The following is a 13906-nucleotide window of genomic DNA, read 5'->3' on the forward strand; positions in this document are numbered from 1 at the left end:
CGCTTTGCCATCTTGATCAGTTGTGGTGTAGAACCATTCTGACAGAGCTATTCTGTGTTTTGCAGTTGTGAATCTTACACTGTCTTGTGTTCCGTTACTCCCACGAGAGGTCAGTTTCAGCAGAGTTCTGGTTCAGGGCACAATGCAAACACACCTTGTGAAGTATGGACAACAAGACAACATTGGGGCACAGCAGAAGTTCATCACTCTTCGAGATAACCCTCTCAACTTGAGAGCACGTATCATCATCATAATCGCTCATGAACTCACTGGATCAACGCCATCTACGAGGTCTATTAGAAAAGTATCCGACCTTATTATTTTTTCAAAAACCATATGGATTTGAATCACGTGTGATTGCGTCAGACAAGCTTGAACCCTCGTGCGCATGCGTGAGTTTTTCCACGCCTGTCGGTTGCGTCATTCGCCTGTGAGCACGCTTTGAGTGAGGAGTGGTCTACCCCCTCAGCGGATTTTCATTGTCAGGAAATGGCGGAATGATTTGGGCTTTTTTTCCATCAGAATTTTTTCAGAAACTGTTAGAGACTGGCACCTGGAAACCATTCGAAAAATTTATCTGGCTTTCGGTAAAAATTTTACGGGCTTCACAGAGAATAAAGACTCTTACTACAGCTTTAAGGACAGCTTTAAGGACGCTCGGCGCACCGCGCTCTCTGCCGCCATCGAGAGCCACAAACCACCGGATCATTTCTAAACGGATGGCTCTGTGGAGCTGGACCATCGTGTGCACTTTCTCTGGTTATCACAAGAGCTGGACATCAACCATTTTCCAGCAGATTTCACTTTTAACAAGAGATTTTGTCAAGGAAAGCCGAGCGGAGGCTTCGCGCGTCACGACCGATTTGCTGATGGAGCGCGACAAAGGAACACCTCCGTTTTGGTCTCACAGGATGGCTTTGAAATGGCGTTCAGACAGCTGTCGGTGGTTTTTCCATTGAGTGATTATCCGAGAAATTGTGGATGTGCCTGGACATGCCAGAACATGTCCCGTGAGGCTTCATCACTACGTTGCTGTGCGCCATGCAGCACCGCCGCGACGCGCAAAGCCTCCACTCCTCTTTTCATGACAAAAACTCCTGTAACAGTGGAATGTGCCGTTCATTTCCAAACCGGACGCTGTGTTTTATCCGGGACATCGTCTGACTAGCACAGGAATTGTGAAAAGACGTGGACATCAGCACTTTTTTGGCACATTGAGACAGACGTGTGGAGAAATTCCGCGCATCGTGGCGGTGCCACATGGCGCACACCAACGGCGTGATGAAGCCTCATGGGACATGTTCTGGCATGTCCAGGCACATCCACAATTTCTCGGATAATCACTCGATGGAAAAACCACCGACAGCTGTCTGAACGCCATCTCAAAGCCATCCTGTGAGACCAAAACGGAGGTGTTCCTTTGTCTCGCTCCATCAGCAAATCGGTCGTGACGCGCGAAGCCTCCGCTCGGCTTTCCTTGACAAAATCTCTTGTTAAAAGTGAAATCTGCTGGAAAATGGTTGATGTCCAGCTCTTGTGATAACCAGAGAAAGTGCACACAACGGTCCGGCTCCACAGAGCCATCCGTTTAGAAATGATCCGGTGGTTTGTGGCTCTCGATGGCGGCACGGAGTGCGACGCGCCGAGCGTCCTTAAAGCCATCCTCAAAGCTGTAGTAACAGTCCTTATTCTCTGTGAAGCCTGTAAAATTTTCACCGAAAGCCAGATAAATTTTTCGAATGGTTTCCAGGTGCCAGTCTCTAACAGTTTCTGAAAAAATTCTGATGGAAAAAAGCCCAAATCATTCCGCCATTTCCTGACAATGAAAATCCGCCAAGGGGGTGGACCACTCCTCACTCAAAGCCTGCTCACAAGCGAATGATGCAACCGACAGGCGTGGAAAAACTCATGAATGCACACGAGGGTTCAAGCTTGTCTGACGCAATCACACGTGATTCAAATCCATATGGTTTTTGAAAAAAATAATAAGGTCGGATACTTTTCTAATAGACCTCGTACATCGTCGCTTGAGATATTGTTTACATGGCTTTGAAACACCTGAACTGTGGCGCATTCTGGGAAGCACAGGGGGATTATGGGAGATGTTAAATACTGAATTTATACTGTCACGTCCCCAAGATTGTTTCCCACAAGACAGGGGAAATATATGGGAATGTGGGTGCAGTTCCCTGCAAGGTTGCACCACTGTGTGGGAACTAGCACCGGGCCCAGTGGACCTGAAGACCCTGTGTGAAATGTAAATGTGAAGGGGGGTATATGGGGATGCGTCATTGAAAATGTTTTCTGATTTATGTTCCTCACAGAAAATGAGCCAATTTGAAAAAAACATTATTTGTATCATTTATCTTAAGCTACAAACTGAAAACGGGTCCCACAGACCCAAAGACCTTATAAGGGTTAAATTAGAATTAATGAAGGAATTGACAAATTTGTTTTGCTAAAGGAAATGTGCACTTCCTAAACAATGCTCAGAGCCCATTAAGAAAATCCTGATGCAGGTGTTATTTTGTGTGAAGTAAGCATATTAGGGAAGACTAAAGTGTCTATGACTGATGTGTTTTTTTAAAACTTTGATATCTGATAATGAACAATGATGCTTACATAAACTCAGTTCCACATAAAAAATACTTCAACATCTGGCTGATTCTGCATTTTTTTAGGGCAACATTCATATAAATATGAAAAACTGGAGAAGAAAAGTTTTGAAAAATTTGAAATATGGATGTTTTTAACACTAACTGAAATTATTTCCACCCACTTCCAAACACATGGTCAATAATGATGCAAGACACAAACAAGATGCCTGGACCCCCAGCTATGGGTATAGCTGGGGGTCCAGGCATCTTCACTCTTCACCGGTCGTAGTGGAAATGCTCGCTGACTCGTTCCCAGGGACGTAAGTGATAAGGAGCATTGTTTATTGTTCGGGCTCGGGGCAGCATCTCCGCTCAGCGGGTGTCCCGCGCACCATGATCGATCGGCTAATATCTTAAAAGAAAACATCATCTGGCGTGAGTGATAAGGAGCATTGTTTATTGTTCTTCGGGTTCATCACCTCGGGGCAGCATCTCCGCTCAGCGGGTGTCCCGCCACACACACACACACACACACACACACGCACGCACACACACACACACACACGCACTCACACAGACACAGCGTCTGCAACAGGTTTTACAGCCGTGGGGTCATGTTTCCGCGAGCGGCTCTATGCGTGGGTATTTGACCGTCTTGCTGCAAAGACTTACAGCCGAGAGACAGCTATTTGTACCCCCTTCTTTAATTTACGAATTAAAAAACAGAAAAGGAAACGTAATAATTTAAGAATTAAAAATATTAAAGGGGCATTAAATAATAGACACTGATTTATGTTTAATTATTTCAGAATTAGTTAATTCTTTAATACATTAAAAAGATCTAGGTATTTTTAATCGTTCTTTAATTCATGAAATAAAATGACATTAAAATATTAGACCCTGGGTGGGAGGGGAGGTAAGGCTTGGAGGCGGTGCTTGGCCGGGGTTAGGGGAGGAGCTTGGGGGGTGGGGCTAGGGGAGGAGCCAGGGGCGGAACTAGGGGAGGAGCCGGGGGTGGGGCTTAGGGGCGGGACATACTGACGTCATCGACTCTGATTGGATGTGACGTCATAAGGGGCGGGGGCTCGGAGGTGGGACTAGGGGCGGGGCATAGTGACGTCATCGATTATGATTGGCTGTGATGTCATAAGGGGCGGGGCTTGGAGGCGGGACTAGGGGAGGGGCTTAGGGGCGGGACATAGTGACGTCATCGAATCTGATTGGCTGTGATGTCATAGAGGGGGCGGGGCTTAGTGATGTAGTCGATTTTGATTGGCAGCTGTCACTTTTTTGACGAAAGGTGGGTCAGTTTTCTCTCTAATTTGAGACCCCAAAGAGGCAAATTTCCAACACCACAATATCCCTTTCAAGTGATTCATATGGATTATATACAGCTGAGTAAACATGAAGGGAAGGAATTTTGTTTAGTCATAATTGATGCCTTCTCAAAATGGGTAGAATTGTTCCCTACAAAACATGCAGATGCACTTACAGTGGCTAAGGCATTGTGCAAAGACATCATTCCATGATTTGAAATACCAGAAACAGTCTATTCAGATAATGGAGCGCATTTTGTTAATACAATAGTGCAATACGTAGGAGAAGCGCTACAGGTCAATCTCAAAAATCATTGTGCTTATCATCCACAAAGCGCCGGATTAGTGGAAAGGATGAATGGAACAGTAAAAAACAGACTTAGAAAGACAATGGAGGAAACAGGCAGACCATGGACACATTGTGTAGATTTGGTAAAAATGTATATAAACATAACTAGTACCATGGGGTTGACACCGTATGAAACATTGTTTGGCAGAAAATATCGATTGCCATATTATGGGCAAATTTGGGATGTACCTGAGGAAGCCAATTTGGCGGATTACATGAGAAAATGTTAGAAGGACAACGAGGGAGAGTTCCAAACACTGATGATCCCATTTCTCCACAGGAGGACCCTAAAGTGGTACCTGGAGACTGGGTTGTTGATAAGAAGCATCAAGAGAAAACACTGGCATTCACCTAAATGGGAAGGGCCCCATCAAGTACTACTCACAACACCCACAGCCTTGAAAATTGGGGAAAGAAGTACATGGATTCATTTGACTCACTGTAGAAAGTCATTCTGCAGACACAGACAAACAGTAAGAACAGTAGGACAAGACTAGTAATAGTGTGTGAGCTTGGTGTTAAGATCCAGGTTAGACACGAAAGCTAGCAGAAGACATTAAGAAGCCACTGTTCTGAACATAGGTGTGCTGTAGTGTGCAGAAATGGCGAAAGAAAAAAAACAAAAGACGAGGGTTTCTGGACCCCATGACAGTCCTGTTATGCTACTTTTCTTTTTCGGATTGGGCTTATTATTAAAAGCCATAAGCACGGGACATGATAATAGGATCACCTCCGCAGATTGCAGAGACCAAAAAGAAGTACCGAAGACCCCAGTCCGATAATAAATGCCCACAGTACATAGCTGTGATAGGAACAATGCGTACCGATTTGGTATACAAGCCTGCATTCCTAGAAAGCTTCTGTGGTCATCTCTGTACCATATAGTGCTCTTACCATGGAATATGGGATGGTGGGGATGGTGACAGAGGGACTAATTACGGAAATAGTTTCTCATGGTATATGACCACTGATCAACAAGATAAGAGATGGGAAACGTTGGTAGCCGCTATGAATGGAGTAGATGGACACCAAGATGGGCACAAACGCGAGTGGGCTAAGTACCAGAGTCAAATTCTCAAAATGTATCAAACAGATGATAAGCTGTCTATAGTGGTGAATACCACAGAAAAAGGAACCATATTCCCACCTGATATAGAGGGAGACTGTTGGTTGTTCCTCCTTGGGTATACAAACAAGGAAAAGATCCGTATTTCCATTTTTTCCTCTGTGAAACAGATAGAGTACAGCAACCAATATTGACCGAATTAAGTACGTCAAAGGGGGTGCCATACAAGCAAAGGGAGTGCCCATACAAGCAAGGGGATGTCCGTACAAGGCACAAAAGACATGAAGGCAGAGTGACTGGTTCCTAGTAACTACAGGAATTAGTGGACAAAATAACAATTGGCTTTTAATGGCAGAACAAGCAGGACTAGCAGCAAAGAAGGACTGTGTTGTATGTATGGGACCCAGACCTATATTACAGGTAATACCGGCAGTATTACCCAAAGACTGTCTGCTGACGGTTATGACACAGACATACATTGCAGCAAACAACAAATGTTCTAAGTGGGACAAGATCTATCCATTGAACCAAATTGACTAAGATCAAACCTTTATTTTCAAGCAAAGTTGGGCATGCTAACCATACATGTGTACACTTGACAGGGACAAGTAAGACTTTGGGTAGCTTAGCCACACTGCCTGGTGTAAGAATGTGGTCCATAGTACTCCCACATTCAAACCTGTCGGTAGGAGTGATGTATGGTGGTGGTGTGGTGATAACAGAATCTTTGACAGACTGCCACGAAATGTGTCAGGTTATTGTGCATTAATATCATTATTGTTACCAGTTAAAGCCATACCCATGACCCCTGAAGACGTTACGACATATGCAGCCTCTCTTATTCCTGACGATTGGCAGAAAGGCATAGCCAGACATAGAGTAAAAAGAGAGTGGAAAGGAGTAGGAAATCCAACATATATTGACGCAATAGGAGTCCCCAGAGGAGTGCCTGACGAGTATAAACTGGTTGATCAATAGCAGCTGGATTCGAATCTTCCATCTGTTGGTGGTGTTCAATTAATAAAAACGTGGACAGAATAAACTACATCCACTACAATGTACAGAAATTAGGAAATTGGACTGAGGAAGGATTTAAGGCTGTCCATTCACAGTTAGAAGCCACGTCCCTTATGGCCTTCCAGAATCGTATTGCTCTGGATATGTTGTTGGCGGAGAAAGGAGGTGTTTGTGCCATGTTCGGAGAACAATGCTGCACATTCATTCCCAACAACACGGCTGCAGACGGCAGTCTCACTCAAGCCATTGACGGGCTGAGAACGTTGAACAGGAAGATGAAAGAGCACAGTGGAGTAAACACCGAAGGCTGGGATTGGTGGCTGGGAAGGGATGGGAAGATGGAGGTCTTTGATTTCTTCACTATTAGTGTCTATAGCAGTATTTGCTGCAATTCTAACATTGTGTGGATGTTGTTGTATTCCATGTCTCCGAGGCCTTGTAAATAGAATGATAACCACAGCAATAAGTCCAGGACCAGGAGGGGGACCAGCATCATATCCACTCCTGGGGCAAGACGACACCGAGGAGGACGATGACTCCCATGACCTGTACCCAGACCAATGGAAGTATGATGACCCAGACACCGATGATGGTGACAATGATGACATCACCTCTGGGGTGTAAGCCTATAGAACATACCATGATGAACCTGTTAGTGAAAATCTCAAAAAGAAGTGCTAAGCTAGGTGATAACTACTACTGTATGTTTAACAGGTGATAAACAGGAGGGGAATGTTAAAGATTTTATATATATGTTATCACTGTTAAACATTTGTACCTTTTGTCTTCTTTCTGATGAGAACGGTGTTGTGCTGTTTGCACCTGACCCCGAGAATGTACGTGTTATCCAACCTTGTTTTAGCATGCTGGGGTCAATCTGAACTGGGAATGAGGAGCTGGATGTACTTATTATTATTATTATACAACTTGTTTTTGTAGCCGCTAACGACTGGGAGTGAAGCATGACGGGGTCAGTCATGAACTGGGAGTAATAGACCTGAAGGTTGTTTTGACTGTTGTGATGTGATGCTTAGCGTGAAGACCAGGACACTCCAGGCAGATGCACAACAGCTGATAACTGCAACAGACGAACGAGATGTGCTGACCTCCGACGATAAGAGTAAAAGAAAGAAACTGTTTTTCCTTACAGCTGCGCTTATTGACGTATGTGTTTTATGTTACGGGAAGAAACTTGTCTCGCGTTGTCCCCCCCCCCCCCCCCCCCTTAGGACAAGTTTTATGATGTAATGAGGGCATCTCTAATAAAAAGAGCGGGAGCACAGGCCAGACTTAGTGTAGCCTTGGTGTACAGCCTGGCCGCACGCCGCGCATGATTAATTTGACTTTCTGTCTCACTGGTGTTTCTTGACTCTGTTTGTCTTATCAAAGGTTTTAAGAATGTTTGGAGGAGAAAATACCCAACACCGGGCACGTGCCGTCCCTCTCCCTTCCGGTTCCAAAAGGGTTCTGCCCTCCCCACGCTCCACGGCCTCTACACTCTGTGTGGCTACAGCTCCCCCTGCTGATGAGGCTATGGACACGAACAGGGCCACATTTAGACCACCTAATAGACAAAGGAGGCTGGCCCGCGGGGGGTGCTTTGTCTGCGGCTCAATTGAGCATCAATTGAGAGACTGCCCCGAGCGGTTAAACACCAACGCCTGCCCCTAGAAACTGGGCTTAGGGTGGGCCAAGACATTCACGTGGGACACACACATATTTCCACACGACTCCCAGTTACAATCCTTAGCGGGGATTTAACCCTTCAGGCCCCAGCACTGGTGGACACGGGGTCAGAAGGGACTCTGCTAGACAGCAGATGGGCCAGGGAGGTAGGGCTCCCTCTGGTTGCGCTCCCTTCACCATTGCAGGTGCGGGCACTAGATGGCACCCTTCTCCCTTTGATCACACACAAGACACTACCAGTAACTCTGGTGGTGTCTGGCAATCACCGGGAGGAGATTGAGTTTTTTGTGACTCCTTCTACCTCCTGCGTGATTTTGGGGTTCCCGTGGATGTTAAAGCACAATCCCCGGATTGATTGGCCGTCCAGGGTAGTGGTGCCGTGGAGCGAGACCTGCCATTGTGTGTTTTAGGAATCCTCGGTTCCTCCCGGTTCACAGGCTAAATCCCTCCCAATCTGTCAATGGTGCCGGTTGAGTACCACGATCTTATTGACGTTTTCAGCAAGGATCTGGCACTCACCCTTCCCCCGCACTGTCCGTACGATTGTGCCATTGATTTGATTCCAGGCGCTGAGTTCCCGTCCAGCAGGCTGTACAACCTCTCACGACCTGAGCGCGAATCAATGGAGACCTACATCCGGGACTCCTTAGCTGCCGGGCTGATCCGGAATTCCACCTCCTCGATGGGAGCAGGTTTCTTTTTTGTGGGCAAGAAAGATGGCGGACTTCGTCCATGCATTGATTACAGGGGGCTGAATGAGATCACGGTTCGCAACCGATACCCGTTGCCCTTATTAGATTCGGTGTTCACCCCCCTGCATGGAGCCAAGATCTTTACCAAATTGGACCTTAGGAATGCATACCACCTGGTTCGGGTCCGGAAGGGAGACGAGTGGAAGATGGCATTTAACACCCTGTTAGGTCACTTTGAGTACCTGGTCATGCCGTTCGGCCTCACTAACGCCCCCGCGACATTCCAAGCGTTGGTTAATGACGTCTTGCGGGACTTCCTGCACCAATTCATCTTCGTATATCTGGACGATATTCTTATCTTCTCTCCGGACCCTGAGACTCATGTCCGACATGTACATCAGGTCCTGCAGCGGTTGTTGGAGAACCGGCTGTTTGTGAAGGGCGAGAAGTGCGAGTTCCACCGCACTTCTTTGTCCTTCCTGGGGTTTATCATCTCCTCCAACTCCGTCGCCCCTGATCCGGCCAAGGTTGCAGCGGTGAGAGATTGGCCCCAACCAACAAGCCGTAGGAAGCTGCAACAGTTCCTCGGCTTCGCAAATTTCTACAGGAGGTTCATTAAGGGCTATAGTCAGGTAGTTAGCCCCCTGACAGCCCTGACCTCTCCGAAGGTCCCCTTCACCTAGTCGGATCGGTGCGGTGCCGCATTCCAGGAGTTGAAACGGCGGTTTTTGACTGCACCCGTTCTGGTGCAGCCCGATCCTAGCCGCCAGTTTGTGGTTGAAGTGGACACCTCTGACTCAGGGATAGGAGCCGTGCTACCCCAGAGTGGAGAGACCGATAAGGTTCTTCATCCGTGTGCCTATTTTTCCCGCAGGATGACCCCGGCAGAACGGAACTATGACGTCGGCAACCGAGAACTCCTTGCGGTGAAAGAGGCTCTTGAGGAGTGGAGACACCTGTTGGAGGGAGCGTCTGTGCCTTTCACGGTTTTCACTGACCATCAGAACCTGGAGTATATCAGGACCGCCAAGTGGCTGAACCCCAGGCAAGCCCGCTGGTCACTGTTCTTCTGGCGTTTTGACTTCTGAATCACCTACCGCCCCGGGACCAAGAACCAGAGATCGGATGCATTGTCCCAGGTGCATGAAGATGAAGTCAAGACTGAGCTGTCGGATCCACCGGAGCCCATCATTCCGGAGTCCACTATCGTGGCCACCCTCACCTGGGACGTGGAGAAGACCGTCCGGGAGGCCCTGGCACGGAGCCCGGACCCCGGAACAGGGCCTAAGAACAGACTCTACGTCCCACCAGAGGCAAGAGCTGCTGTCTTGGATTTCTGTCATGGTTCTAAGCTCTCCTGTCATCCGGGGGTGCGAAGGACCGTGGCAGTGGTCCGGCAGCGCTTCTGGTGGGCGTCCCTGGAGGCCGACATCCGGGAATATATCCAGGCCTGCACCACCTGTGCCAGGGGCAAGGCAGACCACCAGAAGGCACAGGGACTTCTTCAGCCACTTCCTGTGCCTCATCGCCCCTGGTCCCACATCGGTCTGGATTTTGTCACGGGCCTCCTGCCGTCCCAGGGCATGACGATCATCTTCACGATAGTGGACCGGTTCTCCAAGGCGGCCCACTTCGTGGCCCTCCCGAAGCTCCCCACGGCCCAGGAGACTGCAGACCTCCTGGTCCACCACGTCGTCCGTCTGCATGGGATACCTACCGACATCATGTCTGATCGTGGTCCCCAGTTCTCCTCACACGTCTGGAGGAGCTTCTGCCGGGAACCTGGGGCCACTGTGAGCCTCTCGTCTGGGCATCACCCGCAAACCAATGGACAGGCAGAACGGGCCAATCAGGAATTGGAGCAAGCCCTGCGCTGTGTGACGTCCGCACACCCGATGGCCTGGAGTGAACATCTGGCCTGGATCGAGTATGCGCATAACAGCCAGGTGTCCTCTGCCACCGGCCTCTCCCCATTTGAGGTGTGTTTGGGGTATCAGCCCCCATTGTTTCCCGTGGTGCAGGGAGAGGTCGGTGTGCCCTCGGTCCAGGCCCACCTGCGGAAGTGCCGTCGGGTGTGGCGCTCCGCCCGTTCTGCCTTGTTGAAGGCCCGGACGAGGGCAAAGACCCATGCAGACCGCCGGCGATCCCCGGCCCCTGCTTACCAGCCCGGGCAGGAGGTGTGGCTATCCACAAAGGACATCCCCCTCCAGGTGGACTCCCCGAAACTCAAGGACAGGTATATCAGACCATACAAAATCCTCAAAGTCCTCAGTCCTGGTGGATCCGCAGTGAAGCCGGGAGTTTGGAGCTTCACTGCGGATCCACCCGTTCTTTCATGTGTCAAGGATCAAACCTCACCACACCTCACCCCTCTGTGCTCCCGGACCGGCGCCGCCTCCTGCCCGGATCATCGATGGGGAGCCGGCTTGGACGGTGCGCCAGCTCCTGGACATCTGTCGGATGGGTCGGGGGTTCCAGTATTTGGTGGACTGGGAGGGGTATGGACCCGAAGAACGCTCCTGGGTGAAGAGGAGCTTCATCCTGGATCCGGCCCTCCTGGCCGATTTCTACCGCCGCCACCCGGACAAGCCTGGTCGGGCGCCAGGAGGCGCCCGTTGAGGGGGGGGGGGTCCTGTTGTGTGGGCCGCCAGAATAGGAGGTACTGCTGGCCCACCACCAGAGGGCGCCCTGCTTGAAGTGCGGGCTTCAGGCACGAGAGGGCGCTGCCGCCACGGACACAGCCGGGGGTGACAGCTGTCACTCATTATCTCTTGACAGCTGTCACCCATCTACTCTACATCATCTCACTCCATAAAGACCAGACGTCATCTCCACCTCGTTGCCGAGATATCATCTACCTACGGAGGTAATATTCTCAGCCGTTGTTGTTCTAAAGAAGTCGTAATTCTCTGAGTTGTTGCAGGAGTTCCGGAGGGGCCTACTGACAACGGGACACTAAGTGTGGGGAGACGTGACGAGTGACGCACGTCCAACCTAAGTAGCCCTCAGTCTCTTCCTGTGTTAGAGGTGGAGGTGGAATAACCACCATAAGTGTTACTGGGTGTTCACACACCCACATCTGATTGTTTCTGTTCTTCGCCAGCAGTACCAGATCCGACACGCGGAGACGGTGGCCACCTGGGGACTCGGAACTTGTCGGCTCCAGTATTTTCCAGGTTCAGTGGCGGAGGAAATCGTGTGGTTCCGGTTCTTCTCAGGACAGATGTCTTCTATCCTCGAACCTGCCCACATGACACCTTTGTTAATTGATTTTTGCACCTATTCTGTAATCTGCTGTGTTGAGTTGTGCTATTCACAACAGTAAAGTGTTCATATTTGACTTCCTCCATTGTCCGTTCATTTACGCCCCCTGTTGTGGGTCCGTGTCACTACACTTTCCCAACACCTATCCTGCAATGATAAAGAATCCTTAAAAAATTACTGAATCCGGATTGTGTTATGGATCATTACCAAAATTTAATGACTTCTAAGTTAGGCCAAGATACATACAACCCCTGGCAAAAATTATGGAATCACCGGCCTCGGAGGATGTTCATTCAGTTGTTTAATTTTGTAGAAAAAAAGCAGATCACAGACATGACACAAAACTAAAGTCATTTCAAATGGCAACTTTCTGGCTTTAAGAAACACTATAAGAAATCAGGAAAAAAAAATTGTGGCAGTCAGTAACGCTTACTTTTTTAGACTAACCAGAGGGAAAAAAACATGGAATCACTCAATTCTGAGGAAAAAAATTATGGAATCATGAAAAACAAAAGAACGCTCCAACACATCACTGTTATTGCTCTTGCTCTATGGCAAGATGCATTATCATTTTGAAAAATGATTTCATCATCCCCAAACATCTTTTCAATTGATGGGATAAGAAAAGTGTCCAAAATATCAATGTAAACGTGTGCATTTATTGATGATGTAATGACAGCCATCTCCCCAGTGCCTTTACCTGACATTCAGCCACATATCATCAATGACTGTGGAAATTTACATGTTCTCTTCAGGCAGTCATCTTTATAAATCTCATTGGAACGGCACCAAAGTTCCAGCATCATCACCTTGCCCAATGCAGATTCGAGATTCATCACTGAATATGACTTTCATCCAGTCATCCACAGTCCACGACTGCTCTTCCTTAGCCCATTGTAACCTTGTTTTTTTCTGTTTAGGTGTTAATGATGGCTTTCGTTTAGCTTTTCTGTATGTAAATCCCATTTCCTTTAGGCAGTTTCTTACAGTTCGGTCACAGACGTTGACTCCAGTTTCCTCCCATTCATTCCTCATTTGTTTTGTTGTGCATTTTCGATTTTTGAGATATATTGCTTTAAGTTTTCTGTCTTGACGCTTTGATGTCTTCCTTGGTCTACCAGTATGTTTGCCTTTAACAACCTTCCCATGTTGTTTGTATTTGGTCCAGAGTTTAGACACAGCTGACTGTGAACAACCAACATCTTTTGCAACATTGCGTGATGATTTACCCTCTTTTAAGAGTTTGATAATCCTCTCTTTTGTTTCAACTGACATCTCTCGTGTTGGAGCCATGATTCATGTCAGTCCACTTGGTGCAACAGCTCTCCAAGGTGTGATCACTCCTTTTTAGATGCAGACTAATGGGCAGATCTGAATTGATGCAGGTGTTAGTTTTGGGGATGAAAATTTACAGGGTGATTCCATAATTTATTCCTCAGAATTGAGTGAGTCCATATTTTTTCCCTCTGCTTGGTCTAAAAAAGTAACCGTTACTGACTGCCACAATTTTTTTTCTTGATTTCTTATAGTGTTTCTTAAAGCCAAAACGTTGCCACTTGAAATTACTTTAGTTTTGTGTCATGTCTGTGATCTGCTTTTTTTCTACAAAATTAAACAACTGAATGAACATCCTCCGAGGCCGGTGATTCCATAATTTTTGCCAGGGGTTGTAATTTCTTTGAAATCCGTTGAGGATTTTTTGAGCAATCCTGCTAACAAACAAACCAACCAACCAACCAACCAACCAACAAACAAACGGACGTGACCGAAAACAACCTCCTTGGTGGAGGTAAAGACTGATTCACCTATTGGATTGTGTCCCCTCAATATAGGGATGACTGCAAAGAACAGAAAGCCCAGAAGGAGACATACTATGACCTGAACACTGGGAAGCTTTTTCATGCGAACAAGCATGATGG

The sequence above is a fragment of the Thalassophryne amazonica genome, chromosome 5, assembly GCF_902500255.1.
Source record: "Thalassophryne amazonica chromosome 5, fThaAma1.1, whole genome shotgun sequence".
Lineage (NCBI taxonomy): Eukaryota > Metazoa > Chordata > Actinopteri > Batrachoidiformes > Batrachoididae > Thalassophryne > Thalassophryne amazonica.